Raw genomic sequence first — 15,369 nt, forward strand, 5'->3', positions numbered from 1 at the left:
ATACAAGTCCCACCCACTCAACTCCAGGTTTTATCTGCACCTTGGCCTTTCTCAGCATGGGGGATGGATGTGATCGGACCGATAATCCCGAAGGCTAGTAATGGGCATCGATTCATTTTCGTGGCCATTGACTACTTCACAAAATGGGTAGAAGCAGCATCATACTCTAATGTCACTCAAAATGTAATCAATCGTTTTATCAGGAAAGAATTAATTTGCAGGTATGGGATCCCGGAAAGGATAATATCAGACAATGCTAAAAACTTGAACAACGAGGTCATGACAAAATTATGTAGTCAGTTCAAGGTCAAGCATCATAATTCAGCCCCCTATCGACCTCAAATGAATGGAGCAGTGGAAGCAGCCAATAAGAACATCAAGAGCATCTTGGAAAAAATGACAAAGACCTATAGAGATTGGCATGAGAAGTTACCTTTCGCTTTATTGGCCTATCGGACCACTGTTCGAACATCTACAGGGGCTACCCCTTTCTCTTTGGTATATGGAATGGAGGCCGTAATTCCGATAGAAGTTGAGATTCCATCGTTACGAGTCTTAAAAGAAGCAGAGTTAACCGAAGCAGAATGGGTGCAATCTAGATATGACCAGTTGAATCTAATTGAAGAAAAAAGATTGACAGCTATAGTTCATGGGCAGTTATACCAAAGGAGAATGATGAGAGCTTTTAACAAGAAAGTGCGTATTCGACGGTTTCAAGAAGGAGATCTAGTTTTGAAAAAGATTTTACCAATTCATAATGACCCCAGAGGTAAGTGGACCCCAAATTATGAAGGGCCGTATGTGGTAAAGAAAGCATTTTCAGGAGGTGCCTTATTGTTATCAGACATGGATGGAGCCGATCTGGTGCACCCCACAAACTCAGATGCGGTAAAGAAATATTTTTCTTAGAAACCCTGTAAACTCTCAAGGAAATTCAATAAAATGACGATTTGCTTCATAAATCTAATGACTGTTCATTATTCATGTTTTGATCAAATGATAGATGGCCATCGTTGGCTGATCTGCTTTCCTACAAAAAGCCAAATAACAATTTACCATTTGATAACCAAATTGAGCCTAAATGATAAACCAGTATTTTTTTTCAAAAGTCAGTTTACAAAATTTAACCTGGGTATGGGTCCTTTAGGGTCTGGCAAGTCATATGAGACAACAATTGGCTACTCGAAATGATGGCAGGCCATCTTTCTGCTACCCAAAAGAAACAAAAAGAGATCCCTTGCAAGCCTTTCTTGAGCCTGGAAAATTCAATTTTTGATTAACCCGTCAAAGGATCACACCCCACATTGGGGCAATTTCAAAGGATTAGTCCCAAATGAAGTCCAAACAAAAATGACCGAATCCCTTCATGAAAGAGAAAAACAAAAGGGAGCAGCAAAAGCAAATGGAAAAAGAAGAAAAGAGAAAGAAAATAAGGGACATACTACGCATGTGATCTTTGACCAAGTTACCCTTAATGAAAGTGCTGATTTTGAGCCTTATTTAACTCTTTCTTTCTTTAACCCGTACCCCTAGCCTATATTACAGTCCAAATAAAAGACCTGACCAAATTGGTATACATTGTTGTCTCTAATGATTTGTCAGACTCAATGATTGAGTCTGAACTACGTAATGACCTGATCCTGAAAAGGTACGTAGGCAGCTTGTTCAAAAGACAAGTTCGGTCAAAGCCAAAACAAAGTGCCTTAACTTAAACTGGGGCAGAGAATGTCATTATGGGTTGGGATTTTTGAGCCATAGTTTCCCTCTTCTTCAGAAAACCTATATCCCCAAGCCTACGTTTCGTCCCGAGTCTTAAAGACCATCTTGAGATCAAAACATGAACTGAACCTGAGGCAATAGTTTAACTTGAGAATTATAGGGGTTCGCAACAGAATAAGGCGAAAGGAGGGGGAAATGTTTGGGGTCATCGACGAAAAAGAAAAAAAAATCAGTCAAAGGGGAATTAAGCTTGACAACTTAACATTCATGTGCTTCGACTTTTTGAATACTGGTATAAAGTTTTTCCTTTGAACTGACATTTAAGTCTGGTAAACTAGTCATCTTGCATATATGATCTTTTGATATAGCAAAGGGATGTTACAATTACATGGTTGGATATTTCTCAAAAAAAAAAAAAAGAAAAAAAAAAGACCTTTTTCATTGTCTCAAGAATAGGGTAATCAAAAGAGTTCGCTAGTATGCTTCCTGTTTCAGGCATGATCAGCAAATATGACTTAGAGCTTTGGAAATGTGGTGTACAACCGATGAATAAGGCAGAATCTGAGGAGGTTGTGGCCTTCATATGAAACTGAGAGCTTTTACTGATGCATTTGCAATGAGGCAATTGTCGTGTCAAAACTTGTCTCCCTATCCAATTGCATTAAGCAAACAGGGTTAATATTGGTTGTAGATCCATTCAACTGAGGCAAATTTTTTTAGTGAGTTTCCTTTTAGCCAAGTCAATCGTCTCCATGACTGGGTGAATTAAGAAAATTGAGCCAAGATCAGTTACAGATGTGGCAAGTATCAAAAGCATGGCCAAGATGAAAGATGAGGTTATTGATCACAGACGCACCAGGGGAAAAGATTCAGGCATTTCCTTCATTCATTGCATGTAGCAACATATCCCCATGTTTTGGCACCACAGTAGACAGCATACATGCACTACTGCATTCCAGTCATACCCCTCTTGTCATGCATCTCTTTTGATCATTATCCAAACGACCTTTGTCTCACTAATGTTTGAGTTATTACTCCATGAACTATAACTCGGATTCCTACACCCAATGCAAGTCACCCCTCATGAACTATAGCTCGGGTTCCTACACCCGGTGCAATTCATCCTCCGTGAACTATAGCTCGGGTTCCTACACCCGATGCAAGTCATCCTCCGTGAACTATAGCTCGGGTTCCTACACCCGATGCAAGTCACCCCTCATGAACTATAGCTCGGGTTCCTACACCCGGTGCAAGTCATCCTCCGTGAACTATAGCTCGGGTTCCTACACCCGGTGCAAGTCACCCTTCGTGAACTATAGCTCGGGTTCCTACACCCGGTGCAAGTCACCCTTCGTGAACTATAGCTCGGGTTCCTACACCCGGTGCAAGTCACCCTTCCGTGAGCTATAGCTCGGGTTCCTACACCCGGTGCAAGTCACCCTTCCGAGAACTATAGCTCGGGTTCCTACACCCGGTGCACGTCATCCTCCGTGAACTATAGCTCGGGTTCCTACACCTGATGCAAGTCACCCCTAATGAACTATAGCTCGGGTTCCTACACCCGGTGCAAGTCATCCTCCGTGAACTATAGCTCGGGTTCCTACACCCGGTGCGAGTCTCCCTCCGTGAACTACAGCTCGGGTTCCTACACTCGACGCGAGTCGTTCTCATGCGCTCTCAAGCATACATGCAAATCGATTTTCACAAATCATTTTGGTCTCTTTTGTTATAATGGGCCTGGTCCAAAATCACCGTCTTTTATCTTTGCAGGCTTGTTGCCACAAATAACGTAGGAGAGATCTTACTTTTACTTTGAAGCAACGAATCCTACAAAGAGGGGCAGCTGTAGACACCCCATTTTTACCCAGGCCCAATATATTTATTACTATTATTATTATTATTGTTATTTTATTATTATTATTACTATTTTTATTATTTTATTTATTCTTATTATTATTAATTTTCATTAATCTTATTATTATTATTATTATTATTTTCTTTATTATTATTATTATTATTATTTTTCATTAGTATTATTATTATTACCTTTATTTTTATTTTTTTATTTTTACTTCTATTTATATTGTTTATTATTATTATTATTTATTATTTTCATTATTATTAATATTATTTTTAATTATTATTATCATTATTATTAGTATTTTTATCCTTATTATTACTATTATTATTATTATTATTATTTTTATTATTATTATTATATTATTATTTTTATTATTGTTATTTATTTTTTTTATTACTATTATTCTTATTTTGCTATTTTTACCTTATTATTATTATTATTATTATTATTTCCTTATTACCATAATAAGTAGTTATACTCATATATATTGTTTCCAAAAAAAAAATACCAATATATTTATTATCATTATTATTATTATTAGTATTTTTATTATTTTATTTATTCTTATTATTATTATTAATTTTCATTAGTTGTATTATTTATTATTATTTTTCATTAGTATTATTATTATTACTTTTATTTTTATTTTTACTTCTATATTATTTATTATTATTTTTATTTTTATTTTTAATTCACTTTAGTATTATTATTATCATTATTTTTACCTTATTATTGTTATTATTATTATTATTATTATTATTATTATTATTATTATTATTATTATTACCATATTAATAATTATTTTCATATATATTATTTCCCAAAGAAAAAAATACCATAAACTAAAAAGGAAAGGGGAGATGTAGGGTTTCTAATTTTTGCTCATAAAAACTTTTTCTTCTCTTCAAACAGGGGGGGGGGGGGGCAGCGCACACACACACAGCCGGGGTGGCGCTGCGCACAGCTCTACAACTCCTCTACAGCCTCCTCCATATCTTTCTCCACGACCACTCAACCCCACAGTGAGGTGCAACCATCCGCAAAGACTCTCTGCAACTCTCCTGCCGCCGCTGTCCAGCCATCCTCCGGGTCCTCCGCAACTCCGGCCGGCCACTACAGCCGAGAACTCCCTCAGCAAATCCCCCATCATCTGCAACCTCTCCAGTCTCCGGCAACACCATCACAACCCAGCTCCGGCACGGTATCTCCACGGCATCTAAGCTTCACGGCTAGCCTCCAGGATCTCCAGCGCCACCGACCACGGCCTCTCTGCTCCATCACACCGGCAGCAGGCCAGCAAACCCCGGCCACCCTTCCTCACCGCCGCAGCACCACCTCACTCCGGCAGCCCCTCACTCGCCCAGACTCTCTCCAGACTGCTGCGACAAAACCATCACTGCCAACCTGCTGCGGAACTCCCTTGCTGCCACGACTTCAGCCTCCTCACCAGCACTCACCCACGGACAGCCACCCCCGAGAAGACCAGCCGTAGCCGAAGACCACCGCCCAGTAACTCCATAGTCCCTTCGACACCCTCACGCACGTCATCTCGTCGGCAACCACAAGCACCATCACCTTTCCCCTTAGGTCGCGGCTCCGGCGATAGCAGCAACAGCTTCAACCATCACCGGCGTTCTCCATCAACACTGGACTGAGCCCCAACCCCAGCTGTCTCCTCTGCTCCATGACCCAGAACTCCGGCTTCTCCCAGGTAATCCTCTGCATGCTAGCCACAACGCACAGTGCACAAGTCTTGTTTATTTTGGTTTCACTTTATTGATTTTTTTTGCTATCACCTCCTCTGTTTTGTTTTTCTATTATTATTAAAGTTAATGCTAATTTGTTTGTTCTCTGTTTTGTAGGATTCTTGTTAGGGGCTTATTTCAATGTTCAAAGATTAAATCTTGTGGTCATGACTTTATTGTATATATATATATATATATTAAATAAGTTAATTTTATGATACTTGTTAATGTCTATTTATTCATTCATTTAGTCTTAAATATTAGACATAGTTGTAGAATCTTTATTGTGGAAACTCATTTAAATAGTTGAAGTTTGAAATCTTGTCGCATGAATCATATTGACATAAAAGTTTTGAAGTTATAATATGAATTTTGGTATTTAAATGTTGTATTTATTTGAGTATATAATATTCAAGTTACATACCTAATATTAGGGCTGTGGTTGTATTCGTTAAAATATTAATGTTCATGTTATAACGTGTATGTTGTTCATAATGTTTGATATTCGTTTCTAGGGTTTTCGTTTCTGTGTGTCCGTTATGTGTTTAATATTCTTATTGTCATAATACTTTTTTTTTTAAAAGGATGTTATTGTTTATTTAGGTACATATGTAGGGTTCCAGTTTACCATTGTGTTATGGTCCTCATTATTAATATGATGTTATATTACTATGATATTTGTTTGTGTTTTAGTATTTTAGTACATATATGATATTATGGTATTCTTAGTATTATGTATTGCGTATATATTGGTATACTCACATGATAGTAGTTATTATAATATTGTTTTTTTTTTGTATATATTTTTATTGATATTTTAGTATACGTAACTCATTATAGTATTTTAGGTATATATATGGTATTATTACTACATTTACATTTAGTATCACTTATCAGGATATTTTTAGAATTTTAACATATAGGGAGCTATTTAATATGGTATATTTAGGACATCTAATATTACCTATTAGGGTATTTTTAGCCTTTTAATATATAAAGTATTACTTTTTATAGTATCCTTAGCATATTAATATATATAGTATTATGGTATCTAGCTACTTATTTTGACATTCATAATATTGTAGTTATGTGTTGCTTATTACTTTATTACCATATATTAAACCTCCCATATTAGTATTTTCCTGTAAAAAAATTCAATATATTTTCAAAATATGGGAGTGTATTTTATTAAATATTTTTTTTTTATTATTTTTTATCCCTATGATTTTATTGCGAGGGTATGAGCCTTCGGGCATCACGTACCCTAAGCTCTGAGGGAATATATATATGTGTATATTATCTTTATTTATTTATTATTTTATTCATAAAAAGGAGTAATTTAAAGAATTATTAGATTAACTTAGGGATAATTTCAAATTAATTAGGTACCGTTCGTAAGAACGGGCGCGTAGGGGGTGCTCGTACCTTCCCCTCGCGTAACCGAACTCCCGGCCCCAACTCTGGTAATGTAGACCGATTCTACCCCTAACGGGGTAGTAATCACGTGTTCTAACCGCACTAAAGGATAGTGGCGACTCCAATATCCATGTTTTTTCATGAAAATATTAAATTGATTTTTTTAGTTCGCCGCCCAGGGCACACACGCTCCCGGGACGTCGCGACACCATTCATATGACCCGACCCGCATTGAGTACCAGGTTAAAAATTATTTCATTATACAACCTAACAGCAGAAAATAGTATATACATAACAGTCAGAATATAATACCCAGAGTATCAATATACAACTATATACATCACCATAATAGACTAAAAAACAACTCAACTCTAGGGGAATTACACCTCCCCTAGTCCAGAAACTCGCCCTGTGTGTGAGGGTGCCAGCTCCCTATGGTCCTGGAGCTTTATCACCTGGCCTATCCATATTCCCTGAAAAATTTAGATAATTGGGTGAGACATATCTCAGTAAGAAGGAATAAATTATTTACAGTGTGTGGCCAGATGAGTTTAGTTATAACATGCTTTAATTTTCAAAACAACATTTCATCTGAGAAAATATACTGATAAATATATTCTCATAATCGTATAGATATACAACACAAGCTTTTATAAGCTTTAAAACCATTTATCAAGTTTATTCATTTGCAACAACACACATAATTACCCGTGAAGTTTCTGAGAATAGGGAAGATTGCCCACCCATACAGGTAGCTTCCCTCTGCCCTAACATGTTATGCAGCTAGGAATGACCACATCTGATACCTATTAGGGCACTCACCTTACTCAGTAAGCCCTCAGGCGGAGAGTTTCACTTCGCCTCAATTATTTATTTTATAAAACACACACTCTTTCATTTCTTATAGTCATTTCCCATTTTAACTCATTACATATCTATGTATACATAAATTCACATTTATGTACTTTACATAATACATTAAATCACGTAATTCCAATTCTCAACACATTCACGATTTCCATACTGAGCATACCTCCCCAACGACATCAGTAGGAATCTCACAACACAATTTTCATACTGAGCATACCTCCCCAACGACATCAGTAGGAACTTCACAACACAATTTCCATACTGAGCATACCTCCCCAACGACATCAATAGGAACTTCACCACACAATTTCTATATTGAGCATGCCTCCCCAACAGCATCAGTAGGAACTTCACACACACACACAGTCTCCATACTGAGCATAACTCCCCAACGGCATCAGTAGGAACTTCGCACACACACACACAATCTCCATACTAAGCATACCTCCTCAACGACATTAGTAGGAACTTCACACACACACACACACACACACACACACAGTCTCTATACTGAGCATACCTCCCCAACAACATTAATAGGAACTTCACACACACACACACATACACAGTTTACATACTGAGCATACCTCCCCAATGGCATCAGTAGGAACTTTGCACACACACACAGTCTCCATACTGAGCATACATCCCCAACGGTATCAGTAGGAACTTCGCACGCACGCACACAATCTCCATACTGAGCATACCTCCTCAACGACATCAGTAGGAAAGGAATACCACCCACCCGCAATTATTGTACGGTATTAACATATCATCAATCATATTTCAATATATCTCAATTCAATTTAATATAAATATTCTCATCATTTTCTGTGCACATTTCATCATCTCATAATAATATATATCATATTTCACATATTTCCTCATTTCCTAAAATACTCATATCAGTAATTTGTACAAACTCATTTTTCACAAAAATAATTTCTACTCACGTATAAATATCACATTAATCATTCTCATTTCAATATTTTCTTAGAAAATACACATCATTATATTTCACATTTTTCAACACTTCTCATGTGCCACACAATTTTTATCCAATATTCATAATATGTTAATTTCACACTGCAAAGCATCACAATTTAATATTACTCAAATGCCACACAATTTATCTAATATTTATATCATAATAATTTTCAGGTAAAATACCATATGTTCATTTTCACATATTAATTTACACAGTAATTCTAAAAATACTGTTATAATTTATTCTCCTTACCTGACTTACTGAGAGTCTCGCTAGAACCCCAAATCTTACGCCCTTGGCACCCAAAATTCAACTCTTGCAATTTACATTTTCTCCAGATTAATTAATCTATTTCTCCAAAATAATACTCATATAACCTTTCCTAGGCTCCATATACCTCAAATTAATATTTAAACTAACATTTAACAGTCCCACTTAATTTTCTAAATTTGCCTGCGAGTCCCAAAATTACACCCGCGGCGCTCACTTGGGCCCTAAATTTTAGAAATCCTACTTCAACCCTAGATGCTCAATATTTTAGTATTTTCAAATTAATCCTAATTAATTAAAAATAAGCTCCTTAATAACCCTCGTACCCCAAATTTGGGATTTTGCCCACGACGACCCCACGAGAATTTCGTTTAGCTAGACTTGTAGAGAATCATTCCTAGATTTTCGTGGTGGTGTCCGTTCATCAATCAGACTTATAATTTGCAAAAAATTAAAGAAAAAAGGGAAAATTGGCTTACCCTCGGAGATACGTCTACGCCGCTCCTACCACCGATCCGCTCCGGTAGAAATGACGGTAGAGGAGAATGAAGTTCAACGGTATCTTTTGATTCTCGATCGGGCGAGAATCTGCCACGTAACTAAGGAGAGAGAGAGAGAGGGAAGAGAGAGAGAGAGAGAGAGAGAGAGAGAGAGAGAGAGAGAGGCGTGCAATTCACAGAATTCACCTGAAGCTTCAAAGAAGCTTCAGGTGAATAATAATAATAATAATAATAATAATAATAAATTAAAATTAAATTAAATAATATTAATAAAAATATATTTTTATTAATAAAAATAAAAATAAATTTTAATTATTATTATTTTTCTTTTTTTATAAATCATATTAATTAATTATTATTATTTTTTTTGGAATCACTCCACTAATCTTCTATATCCCTTTTTGGGGTTATTACAACTACCTCGTCCAATCGCACCCCTCAACCCAACGAACTGGGGAGTTGCATACTATCCGAGCACGATTGACGATATCTACACACTATCTAAGATATGTGGTTGCACTCTATCTGCATATAGCAACGATACCGTGCTCTAAATTCTGTATTTGTACTATATATGTCTATAATCTTTTCTCAGGGATCTAATACTATATATATACATATATACTCTTTTACTGTTTTCATCATGTTTCCAAAATTACCATAACGCTATCTTTTGTACTGTAAATACTGTAATCTTTGTATTCTATATCTTTAGCATCTTGATGCTATCTCTGTATATTTTTGTCTGTATACTCTATCTATATATTCTATCTACATACTCTGAATGCTATGATAATAAGAAACATGACATACTGTAAATACTGTATATATTGTTATGAATGAAGCTGTAATATATTGATCTTAGTAAAACTGTAATATGCTATTCTGGATAAATATTTATGATATACTAATCTATATAACATACTGATCTGAGTAAAACTGTAATATATTATTCTGGATAAATATCTGTAATATAATGTCTATATCTGTGTATTCAGTATAGTATGATTATTGTAAAAACTATATAAGTTCTTCATCACATAAATATCTACTCAGACCACACAAGCATTTAAAACTCATATTCTATAAAACTGGGTAATAAGCTGGTATATTCATATGTGTAAAATCTCTGATAACATTATAATAATTTCTAGCATAGCATATTTCCCTTACCTTAAATCTGAAAAGCCTCTCACTGAACTCTAGCCCTACACCTGCAGGGTTCTCCACTCAATATCCTGAAACAAACATCTCCTAGAACAAAATATCAGTATTTTTTTACCTATAACATTTCTTATAACTACAAGGAAGGCATAATCTGAATAAAATATCTTACCCTGGATTTGGGATGAATTCCATACCAACTTCTCCCACGATCAGCTCCTGCAGACTTGTAGAGAACTTCGCTAGGAGCGTCGTGGTGGCCTCGGATTTTCGATTCGGCAAGAAAAGGACCAGGATCGAAGAGAGAAGGAGGAAGAGGCGTTTTAGAAAGAGAGAGAGAGCCTTTTTGTGCCAAAATTCTGCTGAAAAATCTAGGTTTTGGCAATTTATAGCCCCAGATTCGTCGACGAGACATGTCATCTCGTTGACAAGTCTTTAAGGAACTTCGTCGATGAACTTCCTCCCTCGTCGATGAATTTTAGACTGCCCCCAAAACCTCTCTCGGTATTTTCTTGTTGACAAAACCTGTCCTCGTCGACGAGCTCCTTTTATATCCTCATCGATGAATCCCCTGTGTTCATCGACGAGATGCTGAAAATTCTTCAAGTTATTACATGAAAAATGAAAGGTCATTTTGTTCCTATAAATAGACCCTTGAGGCATTAGCACAAGATAAACCGATTATCTTCATTCTCATCTTATCATTCTTCTTTTGAGTCTAGAGAGTTTGATAAACAAAGAAAGGTGTTTTTTTTGTGGAGCTTTGGACTTTTCTGTTTGTGCATAGTTGGAGAGAGTCATACGATTCAGATCGGGCTGTTGTATCCTGAAGGAGACAAGTCTTGAGGAGTTCTGCTACACCGGTTTGTGGGTTAAGCCAATAAACTGCAGAAGACTTGAATCTCCTTAAAGAAAACTAGATATTCGTGTCTCAGCCTATCTGTGAATTGTGATTTATTTTTTTTATTTTTTATTTGTAAATTTATCATTTTATATTATTAGTTTTTCTAACACAATGTAGTACTAATACGCGCGCGCGCACACACACACACACACACACACACACACACACATATATATATATATATATGTGTGTGTGTGTGTGTGTGTGTGTGTGTGTGTGTTGTTGGATTTGTGGCTTATACTGAGTGGAACATATGTATTGGAAAAAAATGGTGAAGTAAAGAACAAGGAAGTAGGCAACAGGAAGAAACCGTCGACAATATTGTTCGGCGCTAAACACGAATTTTAAATCAGGAAGATCAGTAGGTTGGGGAATTTAAAGGATTTCCCTCCGGAATTTATTACAGGAGCATTTTAGATAGTTTATAAGTCTCGAGTACGTAAAAGGTTAATATACAAACAATATTTGTAACCCTTGATTGTAGTTTTTGACAATTGATAGTGAAAATCAGTCGTTTGCTCCTATGGATGTAGGCACATTGCCGAACCACATAAATTCTTGTAACGTATGTTTTCATTGCTTTCCTCTATTCTCTTTGTGATTGATTGTTTACGTATTGTTCATCGTTGGTTGCTGCATTTCATGTTTTGATTCAATTTGTGTTTCCGATGCGCATTGGTGTATACTTTGCACAACATATATATAAATAAGGGTGAGAAAAGGCTACAATGCATTTTTTTTATTTGGGTTTTCAATAATATTATGTTTACTTAGCATACCATAAAACATTTACAAAAATAAAATTTTCACCGTATTAAGTAAGCATATATCAAGTATATTACTTCTTATCGTTTATATCATAAGTTCTACTCGAATACACTTTTAATAATGAGACTTATTAAATGAATTGTCCTGACATATTATGCTCATATATACGAAAATATAAATAAATTTTTCTGTTACGGAGCAATGATTTTTCAACCATTTGTTATTTTTGAGTAAACATTTCTTGTTCTTAGTGCCCTAACTATGTATCATTGAAAAATGTTCTCTTGTTAGATATTTATAAGTATTTTTTATTTGCATTTAATTTTAGACAAAAAATAAAAAATAAAAAATAGTGCTTTTAGTTTGCTTTACTCAAATACAAAGTGATGTAAAATGATAGTGTGTGTCATCATACATGATTGAACTATAAGATGATGAATAAGTTTGGTTGACATTTTCTGTAATCATACAAATTAGGGTTAGGTTTTCCACTATACTTGTTTTGAAAGAAAAATGTGAAGTTGGAGAAAAGCATGTAAAGAAAAGGTGCATTTTATTCATATAGGAAAGAAAAAGTTGGCCGGAGGGAAAAACTAATAAATTAAAAAAAGAAAAAGAAAAAAAGCATGATGGTCATTTTTCAAAGCCCATCCTTTTAAGTTGATTTAATAAGAAAAAGAACTAAGAATTTTAAATATATATATATATATATATATATATTCAATTATTATTTTATCAGAATACTTGCCACGTCATTATTTTATAAAATTGCCGAAAGATGTTTTAGAATTTTTGCATAGTTTATCTCCATTTCTTTCTAATTCAACAAGCAAAAATATGCCGCTAGAAGCTCATCCATTTTTTCTTTCACTAATCTCTAAATTTTCTTTAGTTAAACAGACCTCATAAAAACAAACATAATTTTGTAGCACTAATCAATAAACGAAAAGACAATCGGAATAAAATTATACAAAATTTAAAACATATTATAACTATATTAAAAGTAAAAATTATACAAAATTTAAAACATATTATAACTATATTAAAAGTGTTCTTTAATATTTCATCATTTATACGAAATCATGATATGTGGTCTCCTTTTCTCACAATAATTTTTTTTTCCTTTTTTTATTATAAAAAAAGGGTAAAAGGGTCAATGGAAGTTGCTTCCTATGGAAGCTGGCAGTCCTTTAAAATCACGTGGCCACTACTCACAAAAATGGAGGAAAGCTCCATTCATATGCATCATACCCCTATTGTCCTTTTCATAAGTAATTGTCACAGCCCCACTACCAATTCATAAATAATTAATAGAATGAAAGAATGATTATTGCATTGCGTAATTCCTACCAAGGATGAGGAACCAAACAGATCCAACAATGACTTGTTTGGGGGGTTTTTGCTGGTGAGTTCAGATTTTAGGGTTTAGATTTATAATCATGTGAATTTATTAATCTTATATTTAGGACGAGTCTTAAATTTTATTATAGTATGTGACTCATATCGAGTGGAACTAATGTATAGAGAAAGCAAGTCGAGGAAAATAAGGAAGTTAGTCTGAAGAAAAGTCGTGGACAATTTGCGGAGTACATCGACGGTTTCTTCCAGTAGCCAACTAGGAAGAAAACGATCAACGGTTTGATGTTGGTACATCGACGGTTTCTTTTAGTGAAGGAAAACTGTCGACGGTTTGTTTGGCGTTATTTTTGAAATTTAAATTAGTAAGATCAATAGGTTAAGGATACAGAGGCAAATCCTCCGCAGATTGATACATGGGTATTTGAGGGATTCTCTAAAACCTTTGTACGTCTAGGGGTTAGTATAAATACAATGTTATAATCATGATTTTGATTGATAGTGAATTTCAGTCATCGCTTGCTCCCGTAGATGTAGATATTCTTTCGAATCACATTAAATTCTTGTGTATCTTTTTATTGCTTTCATTATCTGTGTGTTTTTGTATTATTTATCGTGATTGCTGCACGACACGATCATTTCTGCGCTTTATTGCACAATAGATTTGAATTTGTATAAATTTGGATAAAATATTTATAAATTTGTATTGAATTTTATCTAAAGCTACACAAATTTAAATTTAAGATCCAAAATTCATACTCTCAAATTCAATTTAAATTTTTAAGCTTCCAAATGTTAGATTAGAGTTTGATATTTTTGTTTTTTTTATTTTTTTTACCCTATGTTTGGCGAGATCTTATATTTGAATAAGTTATAATATAAAATTATATTAAAATTTCTTTAAATCAATCCAAATTCAAGCACAATTTAAGAGGATTTTTTTTTGTACAATTTGTTGAGAAAAGTCTACTTGTAGGGTTATTTCTCGTGAAAAAGTTTAAGTGAAGAATGAGTGGTTGTGTTGAGAATTTCACTTATGAATTTGTTCCACATTGAAAAATTTGAATGAATGATGGGTGCTTATATACATGGTTGGGTCCAAGACCCAATAAGCTTAAGCTTTTGGATCAAGTTAATACTCACCAATGTGTGTCAAGCCTACCTAGGGACTCCTCTGGTGTTAACAAGTGGTATCAGAGCCGACAATTCGTAACTCTTGGTGAGCGACATTGTAAAAGTCGAGACGTGGGAGGTAGGTTTGGTTCGGAGGCACGTGAAATGCAACCCGAGACATGTAAGACACCAGTAGTAAGGTCCACTTGAGCAACTATTGGGAAATTGAACTTACTCTCATAAAGAAGATGATTTCCGTTCAAGGGGTCAAGTTGGTGGTTACCCATGGACTCCTCCGGTGTTAACATGTTGTGTATGTGGTTTTGGTTTAAGCTTTCGGATAAAAGTTCAAACAAGTATTCACTCACATATATATACTCTCAATATTTTATTTTATTTTATTATTATTTTTTTAGTAAAAGAGGGCGGCACATCCATTTATTTATTAATATACCCTCACTTTTGGCGGAAGAATACCATGATTACAAGATAAAACAAAAGAGAGAGTACAGAAAAACCCTCCCAAAAAAACTAACACCGGCAAGCCAACCAAATTAAAACAACAAAACTAAAACATAACTAACAAAGAAGATAAAAACATAAACACAACCAAAATCAACACCAAGCGAAACTCTAAAGATGAACTAACGATGAACGAAAACGAGACCCTACCTATCCATCCGAAGAATACCTTT

The sequence above is a fragment of the Malania oleifera genome, chromosome 3 (genome assembly GCF_029873635.1).
Source record: "Malania oleifera isolate guangnan ecotype guangnan chromosome 3, ASM2987363v1, whole genome shotgun sequence".
In the NCBI taxonomy this organism is placed as follows: domain Eukaryota; kingdom Viridiplantae; phylum Streptophyta; class Magnoliopsida; order Santalales; family Ximeniaceae; genus Malania; species Malania oleifera.